This window comes from Acartia tonsa, chromosome 6, assembly GCF_053477335.1.
Source record: "Acartia tonsa isolate MP-2025a chromosome 6, ASM5347733v1, whole genome shotgun sequence".
Lineage (NCBI taxonomy): Eukaryota > Metazoa > Arthropoda > Copepoda > Calanoida > Acartiidae > Acartia > Acartia tonsa.
In genome coordinates, this window is record NC_137265.1 from 6,923,248 (window position 1) to 6,929,950 (window position 6,703).

The following is a 6,703-nucleotide window of genomic DNA, read 5'->3' on the forward strand; positions in this document are numbered from 1 at the left end:
TGGAATAATTGATTCTTGTTTTTAATTAAAGTTGAAATTTGTTTTGAATATTGGAGAAAGATAATTCAATTTTAAATAATAATCTAAGAAAATATATAATGGTTTCCCTCAAAGTGCTTGGTCGAGCACAGAACTATGTGTGTTTTTTATTACCTTAGGCCAGGTAAGGTTAGGTTATATTGAGTACAGGGAATCACTGCAGGTATAGGCATCACACGGTTAAGATCCCCTCGAAGGGTTTAGACATAGGTAAAAAACTACCCTCCTCTTATTTTCAATCTGATTTAAAAAAGAGGTAGGGGGGGTTGAATCTTTATTGCTTGTTTGGCACTTTAAAAAGAAACATTGATTTGTATTTGTATTTTAATAATGTACTTTTTAAACTCTGTAATGCATTCAATTGGAACGAAAAAAGGGTGATTTCCAAACATAAGAATTTAAGGTGTACTGTAATTTATTTAGCGCCCATTGTCCTATCCATAAGTCCTTACCGCCATTAATGAATTATATTGAATTACCAACAAAGTTATACCAAACTACTAAAATTTAAAGATTTCCAACAATACTGTTCAGTTTTATGATAATGATTCTGCAAATATCACATGTCCCCAAAGTTTTATAATAACGTTTTTTTATTCGTCACCTCGACAACTTTGGAACTTTAGTAAATTTTAATTGGTTGGTTAATTAATTTAAGTGTTGAAACTTTTTAACCACTAATATTAATCTACAGATAGGGTAATACATCATTGGGGATGTAAAGTCATTTATCGTCTATTGTCGTATCCCTTTGGATTCCTGATCGATTTTAGGGATTTGTCAGGGGGTTTGAACATTTTATTAAAAGCGAAGCTTTTCTATAATTAGGGTCGGTCCGTCCGTACGTCCGTCCGTCCGAGATAGATAGATTTTATTCGTTAATTTAGGCATGTTGGAATTGTCCTATGCATTTCAAACTTTGCATGATGATCCCTGTAGTAGTTAGGTACGATTTAGAAAGCGTAGCAACTCTATAATCATTACAAGAATGTCCGTACGTCCATTTTAAACATGTTGATTTTTCTACTTTTTTTTAAAACAAATTTTTATGTGATCTAATTATCCGTTGATCTGATTTTTGGTATATTGATTCCTGGGACAACAAAGAAAAATATTATAAGCGAAGCAACTCTATAATCAAGTCCTAAAAATGTAAGTATGTCCATAAACATTATCCTGTAATAAGCAGTTTTTCAACAAATTTACTTACAATTTTGCTTCGACTCGTATACTTTTATATTCTGTTTATTCAGTTCCCTTTTATGGGTGTTGTCATCCTTGTTTAGTATTTATTTTAATAAACGAGCGGCTGGGGGAGAAAGGTATTTTTTATGGGGCTTTCTTTTAGAATGGTGGAAAAACTGACTCCCAAAATAGTTAAAAACCTTCCCCAGACCTATAAGAAGCCACAATCTATCGGAGAGCCATTCAATCCACAAGTCAAAGATTGAGACGGACGAACATTTACGTGGATATTATGACAAGGAAAAAAATTGTCGTTGCTAACATGGACATTACTTATTGGTCAGTTCGTTCATCCAGTAATAAGGTAGGGGATGTGTGTAAAGGGGATAGCTGGATGGGTGTAGGGAGTTCTTTATTTTAGTAAGCTACAAGTTTCACTTTATTAAAATAAATCATACTTGTAGGATCCAAGTAAAAATAAATCCACTGATAGGACTGAAAAGTTAATTTGCTCATTTGATAAAGCACAACATTTTAATGAAATTAATTGATTAAAATCCGGGATAGGTGCTCTGAAAATAAAAGATAGAATCATTAAAAACATCTGCATTTCAAAGTTAAAGTGGTGAAGGTCGGTTTTGAGTGGCTGTCTAGCAAAATAACAAGATGATAACATTATCAAGTGGGTTGACATTATATTTTTACTATAACCTTTCCGATACCTAGGCAAAGCTTCACTGTAAAGGAGAAGCATATCGATTTAGTGTTTAGTGAGATCATTAACTTTTATACACGCACTGGCATCCTTTCATTTATATAGGGATGAACTAGCGCTTCTACTTTATAATTTGACTAGCGTCTACGCCCCCTAGAGGCCTCTAGGGGCACTTGAGGAGGGTGGGAGGAAGGAGTGTGGGAGTTAAATTTGATAATTATTTTAGATTTTTAAAAAAAATTAACAAAAAAAAATTTTTTTTGGGGGGGGATTTTTTTTTGGATGGAAGAGGCGACCATACTTCCCCCTCCTTTTTATTTTAGTTTTATAAAAATTAAAAAAGAAATTCGGGGAGGGATTTTTTATATGGGCTTTTTTTCATGATAGTATAGTACCCTCCCCTAAAATAGTTGTAAACCTTCCAAGGACCTATGAGAAGCTGCCCTGTAAAGAAGAATAATATCAGTTTATCAATAAGCTAGATCCTTCACTACTCACACAGCCAGACAAACATCCAGTTACTTTTATATATGAATTTGATAGTGCAGCTACTCTTTAATTTGATTATGAAAAGTTCCTGAGTGATAGTAAAGATTTGAAGAAACCAGAGTCCAATCTTACAAGCTTGTTTTCTCCCAAATTTAATTCCTAAAAAAATAATCAATATAATTGTGAGAGTGCCTTGTGAGATTGAATAGATTCATTATTGCTTGGTTTGTACACCACATTATCTTGGAAAGCGAAACAACTCTATGATCGTTACCAGAAAGTCCGTACGTACATTTTAAACATGTTGCTTTTTAGCTTTTTTAAAATCAAAATTTTGTGTGATAAAATCATCCGATTGGTCTGATTTTTGGAACACTGATTTCTAGGAAAACAAAGTACATTGTTATAAGCTAAGAATCTCTATAATCAAGTCCTAAAAATGTAAGTATGTCCTACAACAATATCCTGTATTTAAGCAGTTTTTCTGCAGATTTACTTACAATTTTCGCTCGACTTTTATCATTTATATTCTGATTATTTAGTTCTGAAGTGTTAATGTTCGTTTGTCCTACCGTTTCAGAGCTTCGCTTTTATGGATGTTGTCATCCTTGTTTTTTCATTGGAATTTTAGTGAGTTAAGTCTTCCATGGTGGTTTTACATTACTACTAGAAACCCGTATCTACCTGAAGTCTTGGCAGGTTAAAAACTCTTGCTGAAGTTACTCCTTGGGTTAATTTGTTACCACTTAAGTTCAAAATTCGCAACGATGGTAGATCAGTAAAAGAATCCTAAAAAATACTTCAATAATAAAAGTTTTAAATATAAAAAGTACAAGCATGTATGGCATTTTTAAAATAGAACAACAAGAGGGAGAAAGAATGACTGAAAGAAAAGCTTCGCTTTAAAAAAAAGAGTATTTAAAATAGTTAAGAAAGATATGATTGAGACACCTGCAAATACAGATATGGATGGTGTTTCAAAAAATAATCACCTCTGAAAGGTCTCCAATTTGATTTCTATGAAGATCAAGGCTTTCAAGTTTAGTATAGCCCCGCAGGGCTCCAAATGGGACATTTTCTATCAAGTTTCTAGGGTATTGTTAATTATGGATTTTATCATTAAATTAGATAAAAAGAGGGGGGGGGGAGGTCGAGTACATTGAACTACAAATTATACTTTTCGCAAGTTTTATAAACACTTCTTAACAACTTTAAGAATTTATTGAATCTTATAAGGTGGTACAATTAACAGTAAGAGAATACTTGTCATTTAGATTTTAGGTATACCCCAAAAATACAACTATTTTACATATTAAATGTTTTGTTTTGGTCGAATGGATTTTATATAGAAATACAAAGTTAAAGAAAAAAATGCTTAAGGATTTTCCCATTTTAAATCGGAAGATTTTTTTATGCAAATATATAAAAATGATTTAATCCATAATTATCCCTGGCAAGGTTTAGTTCTCTAAGTAAAGGTAGAGAGTCGATCATGAAACTTACATCAGTTATCCGGCTAAAAAATGCAATTATGATAAATTTATATTAATAAGGTGTATTTTGTAGGGTAGCAATCCTTATAAAAAAGTAATAGGATGTCTCTCTATCATTGTCTCTGTCTGTTTGTACCGAAGGATCTTGCTAACCGCCGAGAATAAATGGTTAAAAATGAAATTAAATTTAAAGGATTTTTACAAATCTTTTTGGAGGATTTAATTATTCACAATTGCATTCCTGATTTTATTATTTTCCAGATTTAGATGAACAACACTTCCAGATTCTAGGAAAACGTCACTGTGGAAGTTTTCAATTCTGTACAACAAATTAGTTTAGGCATTGATCATTTTCTCAACAATATACAATACTAGCGGCCACGCCCCTAGAGGCCTCTAGGGACACGTAAAATTGTTTCTTTTCAATCTATTTTAAAATCAGCTATTTACAAAAAAAAAATTTTTGCCGATAGATGGTGTTAGTTATGTTTTTAGCTAATTTCAAATGTGTCCGCAGGGTGGCGTTTTTATTAAATTTTTTTGTCAATTTCTCTGGGGAGGGTAGTGGTACCCTCCCTCAAAATAGTTATAAACCTTCTAGGGACCTATGAGAAGCTACCCTGTTAAGAAAACCCCGATCTGTTTAGCGGTTAGCGAAATCCTTTGGTAAAAAACACACAGACAAACAGACATCCTGTTACTTTATTATAAGGATTATTAATACCAAATTGGGACATATTTGGTAAAATAAAAAGGTTGCATGAGATGTCTAGGGTATATTTTCGTCATTCACATATTTTTCTGTGCTGCTTTTCATCAATAAAGTTGTTAGTTTGCCATTGCTGTGCATCTTATATACTTTGTTGTCCTTGTTATCATATCTTTTTTTTTACAACTTTATTTTTTTCAAATAAACTAAATTCCTGTTATCACTCAAATCCACATGGCTTAGCCTAAAAATATATTAAAATTAATTATTTGGATGGTCTACAAAGAATTTAAGCTATAGAAATAAAACAAGTATGACAACATCCATAAGTAGCGAAGCTAACAAAACAATAGACAGTTAACGTCAGCAATATTATTCCACAAAATTCAATCCATCTATTATTATTCTAGAGATGTCCTTTGTTACATTACCGACAGACCGACAAAGCAAATGAGTTGCACACTGTATTAATCCGCGATTGTGGCTCAACACGTAGCGCGTCCCCTCATCGCCGGGGAGGCGATAGGTTCGAATCTCGGGCCGACACCGCGTCATAACTAGAGACGTTAAAAATGGTTCCTACTGCTGCTATGTCAGATGCGCGACATAGATAGTAAGAGTAGGGGGAATGCCTTGGCCCATTGACAGGCGCAACTCACTACCATGCACAGTTAGGACTTCTCAGACAAAGGTCGTGCAATCAAAGGGTTGGTTGTCTGATGGATGTTACTTAACCTAATATCCTTGGGTGTTAGAGTATCGCATACCATTACACGTGGATGATGCTCTGGATTCTCTAGATGATCACTTAAAATCGAAGGAGAATCCCTTACGAGGTAATGGTAAAATGTACACTGTAATCCCATTCGTCATAAGAATCTTTAAAAAAATTTAGCCATCTACTTTAAATACAGTCGTACATTTGAATTTTTAGTTTCGCTACTACAAAATTAAATTACAGAAGTTTTCAAAAATTATTTTTGGAATATTATTAAGAATTACTTTCTATTACATACTGAACGCAAATATTATTTGCTTTGTACTGAAACTAAACCTAAAGGAAAAAAAATAGTTTACCTTGGAAGTCTGTAGATGGCGCCTCGTTGCAAGTTTTGAATCTGAATTTTATAAGTTTCTTATTAAGTAAATATATCTATTATCCCCCTCTAATCTTATCTAATTTAAAAGTCTGAAAGTAAATAAAATGCCTACTTAAAAATAAACTTGTTAGTTTTTTTATGTATGTTTGCAAATATCATCCTCCAGAATACACCTTTTCCGACGATTTTTATTGAACTTTGAAAAATACAAACCCATACAAAAGTCCTTATACCAGTTATAGATTTATTTGTCTAGCTTTTATTTGCAACACTTATTGACATATTTAGAACAAATCTATAGTATAGATGTATATACAGACAACTACCTCCCTTTCTTTTTCAAAGATCTCTTTCGTCTGCGTCTAAATTATTTTCTGCTACTTGGCTGTGTTAATGTAAGCGACAACATTGGTTTATTTTCAATGACTCAATAGAAAGGTTGCATAAGGCGGCTGCGATGGGGAGATACATTTATTTAACCCTTTCTCCCTCTAGTGTTTTAATCTAATATATTTATTATTAATTCTCGAATGGCTATTATACTGTCCAATCCAAAATAAGATATTATTCCTGATTATAAGCGAGGCTAAGTTGTTCCAAACTGGGAGTGTCACGGAAACTGTTCTCTGGCAGGCTGGCCAACTCATTGTGTCTGTACACACAGAAAAACACATAAGCGTAAAATTAACAGGGATCAATAAATAAATTGGTGTACATCCCAAATGATGATACACAAAATTAACCGTTGTTCAGTGTAACTTATTGGTTGAAACATTTGAACACTCAACTTTGTAAACCAACCAATCAAATTCACTCAAAGTCCCCAAAGTTAAAAGAACAACGAATAAGAAAACGTTATTATTAAACTTTGGATCAAGTGTAATAAACAGCCCATTGATTCTTAAGAAACTACCTTTTGATTGTAAGACCTTTGTCTGCAAGTCTCAATGTTCACTGGAATAGGTCCAGCAAA

The 6,703-nt window shown here is 32.9% G+C and overlaps 1 long non-coding RNA gene across 1 annotated transcript; it reads right to left on the bottom strand.

Annotated features, from left to right (window-relative positions):
* Positions 1–2,510: 2,510 nt before the first annotated feature.
* Positions 2,511–3,552, bottom strand: LOC145323243 (uncharacterized). Its single transcript, XR_013880890.1, has 3 exons — positions 3,421–3,552; positions 3,113–3,217; positions 2,511–2,587 (listed from the first exon to the last, which is right to left on the bottom strand). It is a non-coding gene; the product is annotated as an uncharacterized LOC145323243 (long non-coding RNA).
* Positions 3,553–6,703: the final 3,151 nt, after the last annotated feature.